The following is a 15,703-nucleotide window of genomic DNA, read 5'->3' on the forward strand; positions in this document are numbered from 1 at the left end:
CTGAGGAAAGGCCCATTATAAACCAGGTTACTACTGTAATCATAAACACAGGATTTTTGCTGACAACATATAACAAACACACACCCTAATTGCACAAATGCAAAACACAAAGGGCTGTTTGAGAAATAAACAAATATGTTCCTTTTGATTTGCAAGTTGGGAACGCGGCTCATTTGTAATGTAAATGATGTTATGACATATGAGTAGGCTGAGACAAACAGAAAGGGGTGTGTGTGTGTGTGTGTGTGTGTGTGTGTGTGTGTGTGTGTGTGTGTGTGTGTGTGTGTGAGTGAGTGAGTGAGTGAGTGAGTGAGTGAGTGAGTGAGTGAGTGAGTGAGTGAGTGAGTGAGTGAATGAGTGACTGTATATTGTTCATTACAAGAGTCAGACTGTGGTATATGACTCAGGCTGCTGGATGGCTAAAATAGACTCCGGACTACAATTGAGTCTTTGTTATCTCAGGATACAAGAGTGAACTTGTCCCTGACATTTGTCTATGAAGTCAACAGAGTGGATGTCCCTGGCTTTGCCACATGATCACTGAGCATGTGAGTCACAAACAGAACACAGTGGACAGAAAGTTAGGCCTGAAGTATACAAAGAGTATGTCCCCTACATTTAGCAGACACATTTATCCAGAGCAACTTACAGGAGAATTAAGGGTTAAGTGACAGTTGTGGCTGCTTTGCGTGGTCAATTGTCTCTACCTTCTTACCCTTTGTGCTGTTGTCTGCTACCATGTTGTGTTGCTACCATGTTGTTGTCATGTTGTGTTGCTACCATGTTGTTGTCGTGTTGTGTTGCTACCATGTTGTTGTCATGTTGTGTTGCTACCATGCTGTGTTGTCATGTGCTGCTGCCTTGCTATGTTGTTGTCTTAGGTCTCTCTTTATGCTGTGTTGTCTCTCTTGTCGTGATGTGTGTTTTGTCCTATATTTATATGTTATTTATTCATTTATTTATTTTAATCCCAGCCCCCGTCTCCGCAGGAGGTCTTTGCCTTTTGGTAGGCCGTCATTGTAAATATGAATTTGTTCTTAACTGACTTGCCCAGTTAAACAAAGGTTAAATAAAATAAATAAAAATAAAAAAGTATCTTGCTCAAAGGCACATCAACAGTCATTTCACCTGGTCTGCTCGGGATTCAAACCAGTGACCTATTGATTACATGCCCAGTGATCTTAAATGCTAAGCTGCCTGTCACCTTTCTCATCTCAAATTAGACGTACCATATTTTAAAGATCAAGTTGAGTAAAATAAGAGTAGCATGTGTGTGAAGTGAAGTAATGACTGAGTTATATAGGTGTGTGAAGTGAAGTAATGACTGAGTTATACAGGTGTGTGAAGTAATGACTGAGTTATATAGGTGTGTGAAGTGAAGTAATGACTGAGTTATATAGGTGTGTGAAGTGAAGTAATGACTGAGTTATATAGGTGTGTGAAGTAATGACTGAGTTATATAGGTGTGTGAAGTGAAGTAATGACTGAGTTATATAGGTGTGTGAAGTAATGACTGAGTTATATAGGTGTGTGAAGTGAAGTAATGACTGAGTTATATAGGTGTGTGAAGTAATGACTGAGTTATATAGGTGTGTGAAGTGAAGTAATGACTGAGTTATATAGGTGTGTGAAGCCACCTCAACATTTGTTTACCACGTGCCATACACAGGCTGGTTTGCATGTGAAGTAATCACTCCATCAGGTTCAGAACATGGAGGAGTGTGGGAGAGGGAGAGACATGGGAAGTGTGAAAGGACTGAACAGGACTGAAAGCTACGGTGCCCGTGGTTGGGGAGTGAGAGAGGAAAGAGAGGAAACCCTATTGTTAGGTTATGTCTGGTGAGCAGTGGGAGAGAGAGCAGGCAGGGAGGACTCCATGAATAGACACAGCATTGTGACTCAGTGCTGTTACAAACAAGTGGCTAACTGGACAAGGAAACAATATGACACACACATAGAGATACTTATTTTCCCATACACTTCCTACTTGTATTTTAACTCAGGCCTGCTAAACAAACGGTACAATTGCACTGTGACATCGTTCAGTACATCCATAATCAAATGAAACCCTTCAGCTTTAATGGAGATACCACCTATTACCCCAGTCATTCATCCCCATAGCACCATGATCCTGGCCCAATGAGCTTCCCTGTATTCACTAGCATTTTTCTGTCCAAATTGCCCCTTCAATTTGCCTTCATATAGCACTATGACTATATGGTATAAAGTGTTAAATCCCTTTACCTAATCTCAGTGCAACAAGTCTTCACCTGTGTTCTTTATACATAAGCTCTGGCAGCTGGCCCGGGGCTTATACATTTTGTGACCAGGGGTCATACCAGCAGCTGGGACTCTTTAAGAGAGTCCCTCTTCCCCCACCCCTCTGCCTGCCTGCTCTGGGGTCTACAGGCAGACACAGAGAGGACTCCAAACTTTGAGAGCAGCAGAATGCCATGAATGGAGAAACAGCTGTTGCTCCGACTACAGAACCATGTAAAGAGCAGTGTTCTGCAATTCAGCATAACCAATTGTGATGATAGTAAAGTCTAAAAACAAGTGGCTGTGTGTGCTACAGTTTATTATTGTGGCATTACACTGCAGGCTATACTGTGACTATTATTGTGTGTAAGTTCTTGTGGGCCAGTATTTATCACATGTTTGTTGTGTATGACAGCATCCTTTATGAGAATCGAGGTCAAACCCTCAGGCCTGTGCTCCCTCACGCAACCATGTTACTGGTTGCAGCTCCCACCTGACCTTGGATGAGACTATCTCTTTATATATCTATATACTGTGTGTGTGTGTGTGTGTGTGTGTGTGTGTGTGTGTGTGTGTGTGTGTGTGTGTGTGTGTGTGTGTGTGTGTGTGTGTGTGTGTGTGTGTGTGTGTGTGTGTGTGTGTGTGTTTAAATGAGCGATGGTATGACATCCTCAGCCCAGAGAAAGTGAGGAGCATCGTTAGCCTGTGGATTTATGATACAGACAGTTTGATAGGGCTAACTGTGGGAGGAATTGGAGAGAGAGCACACAGGGAGAGGAGAGACAGATGGGAGAGAGACTTTTCTGATCCAGATCTGCTCTCCCCATACTGAATCAAAGAGCATTGCCAGCCTATTTGAATCCTCCCAACCCCTACTCCGGCCCCGCCTGGCTACAGTCTGTGTGTGTGTGTGACAGACAGAGAGAGAGACAGAGAGAGAGAGAGAGAGAGAGAGAGAGAGAGAGAGAGAGAGAGAGAGGGCAGAAGAGCGTGTGTGTGAGTATGTGTAAGTCCCAGTGAATGAGGATAAGTGGAAGAGGTCCTGTCTTCAATGCGTGACCACATGAGAGGATGAACGCATTAATTCCTGTAGGCAAGTAGTAGACATCGGAATGTATGTAGATAGTGTAAAAACAAACTGTAGTAAGTGGTTTCGCTGTGGGGGTGTTTAAATGGCTGTGATGTTCTCACTCAGTGTTAGACTCTCTCTTTCATGGTTAAACATTACCCCCTACTGCATTCTTCTGGAACTGACACAGACCAGAAGCAGACAGACAGGTTCCATTCAGTCTTATTGTGGTAATGACCACGTACGTCATAAATCACAGACAGAGACCCATGACGGCCCTCCTGATTTCACTCAGCTGATCCTCTGCTCTCTGCTCCTGGATACACACCGAATGGGCCTCTGTGTGACCGGCTCAGATTCTAAACAGAATTATAGACACAAGGTCTATGAAAAAACTGCTGCTAATGGATCCAGTCAATCAGGAGCAGTTAAAACATTTACATTTAACACACACACACACACACACACACACACACACACACACACACACACACACACACACACACACACACACACACACACACACACACACACACACACACACACACACACACACAACAGCTATGCTATGAGATAAAACAGTCACACAATAAGTCATATGCTGAACACCCACACGTTCCATGTATAACTCAGCCACTGTGATCCCTCCTTCCTCGCTCCTCCTTTATCCCTCTGTCGTTGGTGATTTCCTTAAAAGGCCTGAATCAGTGAGGCAGGCCAGCAAGCCAAGGAAAGAGAGGGAGGGAGTTAGGAGGAGTTACCCTGGACTGTTATCCTGGACTGAGTTGCATTCATTGTGTGATTGTGTTGCAATGCTGCTATGTGTAACCATTTCTCCACATACTTTCTGCCTAAACACACAGAGAGAACTCTAAAGAGTCGTCTCTCTGTGAATACTACCACTGCTCTCCTCTCATATGGTCAGAACGTTCTGTGAATAGAGGTCACGTGTTCCACTCTGCTCTGTCCAAGTTGTACTACCAACAGTTAATATTTCACGGAACAGTAACATTGAATCATCATTGTGAAGACCAAACTGTGTTGCAATCTTTTTGTAAGTGTGAATGGAGGAATCAGTTAACTACTGAAAAGTGAAACACACTGATTTCTGAAAAGAGTTCAACAAAGTTACAACAGCAACGATGAAAATGATCTAAACCAACAAGCCTTTCTGTACCTTGTAATATAAAGTGGACACAATAACTGGAAAGACACAACTACAGCATATACGTTGTTATTCGTATCCACTGTGTGAGTGACTATGCTTATGAGTCAGCAGATATGAATGCTTATTCTTCATATTCAAAGTTTAGCCTGTTCTTCAACAAATCTGTGCAGTCCAGTCCCTTTAAACTTTAAATCACCTCACAATAACAGAGTATGCGGGCACTGCAGGGGGGGGGGGGGGGGGGGTTGTCTTTATGAGGTGGAGGGTGTCTTGTTTACAGGTCACTATGGAACTGGTTGCTAGGGGTAACTGCACAAAGGAAAAGGAGGGGTGGGGGCTGACTCACTGAAAGGCCTCTTGTCATCCTGTTTTCAAGAGAAAGGCAGGAAGAAAATGGAGGCAGCTGGGAATCAGGAAATGTCTGCCTCACTGGCAGATGGCCGGGTGAGGCCAGGGAGAGGGAGGCGCGCAAGGAGGGCGGGGTCCTGACAGGATATGGGAGGGCTAGGCTGGAGGGGAGGGATTAGGGGCGGGGTTTAGGAGCTGCTCACTTGCGCACATCTGGTGTCTGTTTTATGCAACTGCAGGCTGAAACCCTTTAAAATGAACTGTTTCAACTTTCAAGTTAGATATCTTCATGTTAAGATAAAAAATAAAATAAGTAAGTCTTCTCTAAAGATAGATCTGGTTTGGAGGCAAAAACGTATTGACTTTCATATGTATGTGGACTTCTAGTTATGACATAGAAAAAAAGGAGATTCAGCTATAGGTATATACATACATTTAGAAATGGTGGTTTAGTATTCAGTATTTATTTGGATCCCTAATTAGCTGCTGCGAGGCAGCGGTTACTCTTCCTGGGGTCCAAACAGGAAACAACACAACAAATAAAATACATAACATACATCAATATACATACATAGCACTACATTTCCATTAGAACTTAGCCATTCAGCAGACACTCCCATCTAGACAGACCCACGGCTAGTGCATTCAACTCAAGGTAGCCAGGCGAGACAACCGAATATCACAGTCGTATCCCAACCACGTCTTACATAAATGATACAATACATAACACAATGCAAAAAAAACAATACAAAACGTATCACAGTCCCCATCCTTCCGTTAGGTGTTCTTTTATCTGTTTTTTGAATCTGGTTTGATAGTGCAAAAGTGAAATTGAACGATGTTATGTTTGTTGTGAGAGGCTATACCAACTAATGTTGCACATGGTCTACAAACTTAAAACTTGCTATAAGAAAGAAAAAAAAAGGAAAACTAAATGTCCTTACGGACATCAATGCATAGCAAATACAGTACCAGTCAAAAGTTTGAACACACCTACTTATCAAGGGTTTTTCTTTATTTTTTAAAACTATTTTCTACATTGTAGAATAATAGTGAAGACATCAAAACGATGACATAACACATATAGAATCAAGTAGTAACCAAAAAGGTGTTTAACTAATATAAATTAATTTTATATTTGAGATTCTTCAAAGTAGCCACCCTTTGCCTTGATGACAGCTTTGCACACTCTTGGTATTCTCTCAACCAGCTTTATGAGGTAGTCACCTGGAATGCATTTCAATTAACAGGTCTGCCTTGTTGAAAGTTCATTTGTGGAATTTCTTTCCTTAATGCGTTTGAGCCAATCAGTTGTGTTGTGACAAGGTAGGGGTGGTATACATAAGATAGCCCTATTTGGTAAAAGACCAAGTCCATATTATGGCAAGAACAGCTCAAATAAGCAAAGAGAAACGACAGACAGACCATCATTACTTTAAGACATGAATTTCAGTCAATGCAAAACATTTCAAGAACTTTTAACATTTATTCAATTGCAGTCGCAAAAACCATCAAGCGCTATGATAAAACTGGCTCTCATGAGGACCACCACAGGAAAGGAAGACCCAGAGTTACCTCTGCTGCAGAGGATAAGTTCATTAGAGTTAACTGCACCTCAGATTGCAGCCCAAATAAATGCTTCACAGAGTTCAAGTAACAGACACATCTCAACATCAACTGTTCAGAGGAGACTGCGTGAATCAGGTATTCATGGTTGAATTGCTGCAAAGAAACCACCACTAAAGGACACCAATAAGAAGAGAAGACTTGCTTGGGCCAAGAAACACGAGCAATGGACATTAGACTGGTGGAAATCTGTCCTTTGGTCTGATGAGCCTAAATTTGAAATTTTTGTTTCCAACCGCCGTGTCTTTGTGAGACGCAGAGTTGGTGAACGGACGATCTCCTGCATGAGATGATCTGACCTCGACAATCACCTGACCTCAACTCAATTGAGATGTTTTGCGAAGAGTTTGACCGCAGAGTGAAGGAAAAGCAGCCAACAAGTGCTCAGCATATGTAGGAACTTCCTCAGACTGTTGGAAAAGCATTCCTCATGAAGCTGGTTGAGAGAATGCCAAAGCTGTCATCAAGGCAAAGGGTGGCTACTTAGAAGAATCTCAAACATAAAATCTATTTAGATTTGTTTAACACTTTTTTGGTTACTACATAATTCCATATGTGTTATTTCATAGTTTTGATGTCTTCTATTACTCTACAATGTAGAACATAGTAAAAATAAAGAAAAACCCTTGAATGAGTAGGTGTGTCCAAACTTTTGACTGGTACTGTATGTGTTAACATGGTGAAGGCCTATACGTAATAACTTATTTCTAAAATTAAATAGTTGTTTAAAATTCTAAAACATGCATTAAACCAGACTGGGCAGGCCAATATTACAGTACATTGTTTGTTGTACTTGTAAATATTTTCAAACTGTAACGTTGAAAAACATTCTATATGATTCTATTTAACTTCACTTGGCTAAAAATACCCCAAATACCTATAACCTGAAATGGTTGGATAATTTTAATTCATCAAAACATTCACATAATAGGTCTGTGTTGACTGTATCCATCCCCCTTTGATCGAAGAACACACAACCAACTGTGGGAATCTACTACCCCCAACTGGTCAAAGTGAATATTGCAGCATGTGTTGTTGAACAGTGTGTGTGTGTGTGTGTGTGTGTGTGTGTGTGTGTGTGTGTGTGTGTGTATGTGTGTGTGTGTGTGGAAAAAAATATATATATTTAATCATGTGGTCAAAAGCACTTTACTGACCTCATCATTATAATACATGTTAACTTTCTCACACAGGATAGAGCAGAGAACCAAGTGTTACAATGAGGTAAATCATCAAAGATCCTGTAGTTTGCAGGAGTTGCATAAAAACGACATCTCCCACCTACAGCTGTAGTATGACGGTATTGGATGCACACCTAAACTGCCCATGGTTACCCCACTCCCCTGTATGAATGATTTGCTGTTCATTCTTGAACAGTGTTAGGCCCATAACAGTGGAATGGAGATATGCACCAATAGTGAAGCCGAAGTAGTAGGCCCCTCTCACCGGTGCTGTGAAGACACCTGGAGGAGAAGAAAGTCATGGAGGGATCACTACAGACCTGGGTCAATACTTGTGCTGCTTTACATATAAACTCTCTTCTACTGATTGCACAAAACAACACATTAAACTTGAACAGGAACATGTGACACCATTGGGACACCATCGTCAAAGGCTCTATTAATGTTCTACAAGTTCATTTCAAACCATAATGTGTTGCGTGATGATTGGAAAATGTTATATTGATTGTTAATTTTCGAGTAGCACGGGTGCCCTTAAGACAAATGATTATGATTGGGTTCCCCTCGCCCCTCTTCATTACTCATCTCCAATCACTCAGTGTCACATTCTACTCTAAACAGTATCACATCACCACAGCATCCCGCCCACTGGGCACACCATGTCATTTCAACGTGGAAATTTGGGTAATATTTGGTTGAGACGTTGATCAATGAGATTCCAACCTATTTTCACCCACTCAAAAAGACAGCTAGAAGTTTGTTGAATTCCCAAGGTGTTATAACTCTGCTTTCATTCTTGCGCCCTTCGGTCTCAACGTAGACTTTGATCTGAAGCCATTCTTGTGATTATTGTGACTTTGCCATTGTAATTGTGTGTAAACTTGTATGGTCAAATTAATCTATGATCGTATGCTATCCATTTGTTTGTATGCAGTTCTTTGTATGACATTTTAATATTTGATTATTAACCAATGATATTAGGCCACTCCTGGCCATGATTACAGACACCTGTGTCTTTTGACACTATATAAACGAGTCATCCCGCAGTGTTTGTGATTATACCCTGATGAAGACAGCTTGGTATTACATTTTTGCATCTGAGCTCCAAGAGTGTGCGGCTCTCTTTTATTTTCAAGTTTCCACTCCGCTAGCCAGCACCTCGTCTTAATAGGTGTTCGTTTCTTTTTCTTCTAGATAATTATGTTTCAACCATCCAACCATCTATATGCAGTGCCTTGCGAAAGTATTCAGCCCCCTTGAACTTTGCGACCTTTTGCCACATTTCAGGCTTCAAACATAAAGATATAAAACTGTATTTTTTTGTGAAGAATCAACAACAAGTGGGACACAATCATGAAGTGGAACGACATTTATTGGATATTTCAAACTTTTTAACAAATCAAAAACTGAAAAATTGGGCGTGCAAAATTATTCAGCCCCTTTACTTTCAGTGCAGCAAACTCTCTCCAGAAGTTCAGTGAGCATCTCTGAATGATCCAATGTTGACCTAATTGACTAATGATGATAAATACAATCCACCTGTGTGTAATCAAGTCTCCGTATAAATGCACCTGCACTGTGATAGTCTCAGAGGTCCGTTAAAAGCGCAGAGAGCATCATGAAGAACAAGGAACACACCAGGCAGGTCCGAGATACTGTTGTGAAGAAGTTTAAAGCTGGATATGGATACAAAAATATTTCCCAAGCTTTAAACATCCCAAGGAGCACTGTGCAAGCGATAATATTGAAATGGAAGGAGTATCAGACCACTGCAAATCTACCAAGACCTGGCCGTCCCTCTAAACTTTCAGCTCATACAAGGAGAAGACTGATCAGAGATGCAGCCAAGAGGCCCATGATCACTCTGGATGAACTGCAGAGATCTACAGCTGAGGTGGGAGACTCTGTCCATAGGACAACAATCAGTCGTATATTGCACAAATCTGGCCTTTATGGAAGAGTGGCAAGAAGAAAGCCATTTCTTAAAGATATCCATAAAAAGTGTTGTTTAAAGTTTGCCACAAGCCACCTGGGAGACACACCAAACATGTGGAAGAAGGTGCTCTGGTCAGATGTAACCAAAATTGAACTTTCTGGCAACAATGCAAAATGTTATGTTTGGCGTAAAAGCAACACAGCTGAACACACCATCCCCACTGTCAAACATGGTGGTGGCAGCATCATGGTTTGGGCCTGCTTTTCTTCAGCAGGGACAGGGAAGATGGTTAAAATTGATGGGAAGATGGATGGAGTCTGCAAAAGACCTGAGACTGGGACGGAGATTTGTCTTCCAACAAGACAATGATCCAAAACATAAAGCAAAATCTACAATGGAATGGTTCAAAAATAAACATATCCAGGTGTTAGAATGACCAAGTCAAAGTCCAGACCTGAATCCAATCGAGAATCTGTGGAAAGAACTGAAAACTGCTGTTCACAAATGCTCTCCATCCAACCTCACTGAGCTCGAGCTGTTTTGCAAGGAGGAATGGGAAAAAATTTCAGTCTCTCGATGTGCAAAACTGATAGAGACATACCCCAAGTGACTTACAGCTGTAATCGCAGCAAAAGGTGGCGCTACAAAGTATTAACTTAAGGGGGCTGAATAATTTTGCACGCCCAATTTTTCAGTTTTTGATTTGTTAAAAAAGTTTGAAATATCCAATAAATGTCGTTCCGCTTCATCATTGTGTCCCACTTGTTGTTGATTCTTCACAAAAAAATACAGTTTTATATCTTTATGTTTGAAGCCTGAAATGTGGCAAAAGGTCGCAAAGTTCAAGGGGGCCGAATACTTTCGCAAGGCACTGTATATACAGTGGGGAGAACAAGTATTTGATACACTGCTGATTTTGCAGGGTTTCCTACTTACAAAGCAGAGGTCTGTAATTTTTTTAATCATTTATCAACTGTGAGAGACGGATTCTAAAACAAATATCCAGAAAATCACATTGTATGATTTTTAAGTAATTAATTTGCATTTTATTGCATGACATAAGTATTTGATACATCAGAAAAGCATAACTTAATATTTGGTACAGAAACCTTTGTTTGCAATTACAGAGATCATACGTTTCCTGTAGTTCTTGACCAGGTTTGCACACACGGCAGCAGGGATTTTGGCCCACTCCTCAATACAGACCTTCTCCGGATCCTTCAGGTTTCGGGGCTGTCGCCGGGCAATAGGACTTTCAGCTCCCTCCAAAGATTTTCTATTGGGTTCAGGTCTGGAGACTGGCTAGGCCCACTCCAGGACCTTGAGATGCTTCTTACGGAGACACTCCTTAGTTGCCCTGGCTGTGTGTTTTGGGTCGTTGTCATGCTGGAAGACCCAGCCCAGCCATCTTCAATGCTCTTACTGAGGGAAGGAGGTTGTTTGCCAAGATCTCGCGATATATGGCCCCATCCATCCTCCCCTCAATACGGTGCAGTCGTCCTGTCCCCTTTGCAGAAAAGCATCCCCAAAGAATGATGTTTCCACGTCCATGCTTCACGGTTGGGATGGTGTTCTTGGGGTTGTACTCATCCTTCTTCTTCCTCCAAACACGGCGAGTGGAGTTTAGACCAAAAAGCTCAATTTTTGTCTCATCAGACCACATGACCTTGTCCCATTCCTCCTCTGGATCATCCAGATGGTCATTGGCAAACTTCAGACGGTCCTGGACATGCGCTGGCTTGAGCAGGGGGACCTTGCGTGCGCTGCAAGATTTTAATCCATGACGGCGTAGTGTGTTACTAATGGTTTTCTTTGAGACTGCTGTCCCAGCTCTCTTCAGGTCATTGACCAGGTCCTGCCATGTAGTTCTGGGCTGATCCCTCACCTTCCTCATGATCATTGAGGCCCCATGAGGTGAGATCTTGCATGGAGCCCCAGTCCGAGGGTGATTGACCGTCAACTTGAACTTCTTCCATTTTCTAATAATTGCGCCAACAGTTGTTGCCTTCTCACCAAGCTGCTTGCCTATTGTCCTGTAGCCCATCCCAGCCTTGTGCGAGTCTACAATTTTACCCCTGATGTCCTTACACAGCTCTCTAGTCTTGGCCATTGTGGAGAGGTTGGAGTCTGTTTGATTGAGTGTGTGGACAGGTGTCTTTTATACAGGTAACGAGTTCAAACAGGTGCAGTTAATACAGGTAATGAGTGGAGAACAGGAGGGCTTCTTAAAGAAAAACTAACAGGTCTGTGAGAGTCGGAATTCTTACTGGTTGGTAGGTGATCAAATACTTATTTCATGCAATAAAATGCAAATTAATTACTTAAAAATCATACCATGTGATTTTCTGGATATGTGTTTTAGATTCCGTCTCTCACAGTTGAAGTGTACCTATGATAAAAATTACAGACCTCTACATGAAGGTGACATTTGCATTCATATTACATTATTCTGCAAGTATATCGTTAAATCTGTATAGTTGGACTTTGATTTAGCTTTTCCAGTATTAGTAGCCATATTATAAGTTCAACCTTTGCAAAACAACCAGTTTTCATAACTTCATAACTCTGAACATTCTCATAGTTTTTGTCCAAAAGAAAAAGGTATGCTGTCGCTAAAGGTTGGCAGCTACATTTTGTGACGGATACAGAGTTTCTGGATAAAGCCCAGCTCATTGGCTATCTAGCTAGCTTATTTGACAACGTCAGATTCGATCAAGTGAAGACCGCCCTAGTCATCGGCGTGCCATGAAGGCGTCGCTCTCTGACCAACTTTGGTGTCCTATAGGATATACTACACCCCTAATGATATAGTGAAGTCTGGTTACATTCTAGGATCTCTGAGGAATACATACAAATGTGATTTGACTGGTTGGAACAACGTTTAGGGTGAGATTTTCACAATTTTCCTTTCTTTGCAAATTGAACGAGTGGAAATTGAAAATCGATTGTGCATGCTATATGGACCGTTTAAGGACATGAAAAATGATTTTCTCTAACAAAACGACACTCGTGTTATCTCTGGGACCCTTTGGATGATAAATCAGAGCAAGATTTCAGAATGTAAGTATACATTTCGCCTTCAGAGGTGAATTTATCAAACCTATCACAGTGAAAAAAGTGTTTTGTTGTTAGGAGCTCTCCTCAAACAATAGCATGGATTTTTTTCTCTCACAGTAATAGCTACTGTAAATTTGATTATATTAACAAGAATTGAAGCTTTCCGCCGATACAAAACACTTATATGTACTGACATTTGTTGTTTCTCTAAAATCTGCGATCATGACACAAGGCGCTGCATGATTTACAACTGTCCCGGGACGGGACGTCTACCCCTAAGGTTGAGATGGAGAAGATAATCTAACACATGAAGGATTAACTTGAAGATTACATTTGAAATCAACCAAAGCATGAAACCCTGGGCCGAAATCATATGTTTATTTTTTGTTGAACCATGGGTTGAATTGAAACGTTAAGCGGTTGATGATTTTGTGAATGCTTTAATAGGCCTACATAGTATCATTGATGATTTAAGGTATGCTTACATTTAGTTTGCTCTGTTAAAAACCTACTCTTTGGAATGACTTTTATAGCGACAGTGAATATGTTTTGTTATCAGTAAGAGTTCTTTCAATAATCATTCTCACAATAAAGAACCCTGGATGGGAGACCAAATGAATAGCTGTAGATCAACTCTCCAGTAGGAGGTGTCGCCCAGCCTATTATTCTTTTTTTCCCCCTTGGATATAACATTGAAGAGCTGACGTTGTTTTAAAGGTAAAGTTGAAAATTGGTTACCATGATAACATCATTTGTGTCACCCTCAAAACAGCAGATTACTTTGATGACTTTTTGCAAATCCAATGTATTTTAAACATAGATTCCACGTCACAATACATTGACAAATTACGCTGAAATGACGCTGATTCAACCAGTTTGTGCCCAGAGGGTAATGTCAAAAATGATCTGCCTTCACTCGTTTTGCAGGCTCTTTAAACTTTAGATGCATATATATTTAAGTACATGATCTACACTAAGCAAAGACAGTACAGTACCTGTAGCTTGGCTGTGGTGGTTGCCAGTGTTTGAGAATATGTTCTGGAAGAACACGGTGGTGACAGTGTGGAATGGCCCATGCTGTCCAGTTTTTCCGAAAGAAAAAATGAAAATGAAAATGAAAATGCAACCTTTAGGTCTCTCTGTCAATGGAGGTGAATACAATGATATATATGTAGATTATTCACTTTTTCACACTCACGGGTGGAAGGGAAGAAAGTAATCAGTCACATTACATATTATTACAAGGTACCATAATCTGTTTTTACCTGCATTCTCCTTCTGTAGTCTCTCAACCTCACTCTCAGCGGATGTTAGTCTGCTCACTATGGCTGGAGTTACAGAAATTACACACACATTTGCAACGGGGGAAAAGATAATATTCTTGATCAATACCAACATAATGACAATGCCTCAAGTTGTCCTTCAGAACTCATCAGCCTGGACTCCATTACTAAAACAAAATACAATTATTTTCATGTCAACAATGGAAATTCATCCGAGTATAAATTACTCAGTCAGCTGGTAGCGGGCAAACTGGACATAGTATTCTGTTACCACCTGAGTTCTCTGTTTTCAGCCCCTCCATCTGGTTCTTAGTGTCTCGTAGTTCAGCCATGGTGCGTCTCAGCTCTGCTCTCTGCAGCACCACCATGTCTCTCAGATCTCTCAGCTCAGACCAAATGTCAGGTTGGAGTGCTGTCTTTTTGTCAGAGGATGCGTCTTCACTTAGAAAACTCTCAGGTGCTCCTAACTGACAGAGCAGCAAAACCAGTGGAACTAGTAAACCTTTCATTGGGAAAATATTCTCAGAGCTAGTTCAGTTTATAGTATACTCTAAACATCAGTCATCTCCTTTAAAAACACTTCTTGGTTAACCACTACATGATTTCATAAATGTGCTGGGTTGGAGGAGTATGAACCACCCACTAAGCATTTGACGTCAGGCTTTAGGACGTCTTGTTCTTGCAGTCAGGAGAGTCCTTGATTTCAACGTCCACTGACGTTGAATCTTAACCAATCCTAGGCATCCACAGACGTCCGGTCCAGACCGGCCTTTATTTGGCCCAGGCATAGACGCTGAGATTTGGTCCAGTCCAGTCCGGCCTCGATTTAGCCCAAACATCTATAATTGGTTCAGATTTGGTGTTTCACACGTTTGGGCAGCGCAGTACAGTAGAGCACAGCAGAGTAAAGTACATTGGAGTACACAGTAGTAAAAAAAAGTATAGTATAGTAAAGTAGAGTACAGCACAATCCAGTAGAGCACACTAGACTACGGTAAAGTAAATAAAAGCTGTATTGTACCCTACTTTACTCTAATGTACTCTACTGAACTAAACTGTACTGTACTCCACAGAATTCAACTATACTGTACTTTACTGTACTCTATTGTACTCTACTCGAATGAATTCAATTCTACTGTACTGTACCATAATGTAATGTGTTCTACTGAATAACACTACTGTCTTGTACCGTACCATACCGTGTTGTACTGTACTGTATTGTACTGCTGTGCTCTGCTGTACTAAACTGTGCTGTACTGTACTGTGATGTTCAAACTTTGTGAAACATAGACTAGACGTCTATGATTGGTTCAAATTTGGTTCCGGTCCCCACCGACCAAATGTGTACTTTTTGGGGGGGGCAGAGGACCTCATTAGAATAATACCCAGCATGCTTTGCAAGTATTTGTTTTACATTTACATTTTGGTCATTCAGTAGACGCTCTTATCCAGAGTAACTTACAGTCAGTGCATTCAACTAAGGTAGACAAACAACAACATATCACAGTCACGGACGTCTTTACTGCAATAAGAACAAATAAATCTGTAACTGTTACTCAGAATGTTATTGTAGTTGAAGTGGTGTGTTGGTATATTCTGTATGTTGGATTACTTTGAACGTCATCACTGGCAGTGTTAAAGCTGTTGAAAAGCTAAGTGCATGTGATAGATGGGAGCAATAATATGGATTTTGCTGCAATCTTCAGTTGACTCCTCTTTCTCATGAAGAGATGTGAAAAAAAATATTATTGTGATACAATGCTTGTTTACATGAGA

The 15,703-nt window shown here is 41.2% G+C and overlaps 1 long non-coding RNA gene across 1 annotated transcript; it reads right to left on the bottom strand.

Annotated features, from left to right (window-relative positions):
* Positions 1-7,603: 7,603 nt before the first annotated feature.
* LOC110534921 (uncharacterized) lies at positions 7,604-14,535 on the bottom strand. Its single transcript, XR_016483710.1, has 4 exons — positions 14,202-14,535; positions 13,910-13,972; positions 13,640-13,721; positions 7,604-7,933 (listed from the first exon to the last, which is right to left on the bottom strand). It is a non-coding gene; the product is annotated as an uncharacterized LOC110534921 (long non-coding RNA).
* Between the last annotated feature and the right edge of the window lie 1,168 nt (positions 14,536-15,703).

The sequence above is a fragment of the Oncorhynchus mykiss genome, chromosome 10 (assembly GCF_057628025.1).
Source record: "Oncorhynchus mykiss isolate SJ-2025 chromosome 10, ASM5762802v1, whole genome shotgun sequence".
Lineage (NCBI taxonomy): Eukaryota > Metazoa > Chordata > Actinopteri > Salmoniformes > Salmonidae > Oncorhynchus > Oncorhynchus mykiss.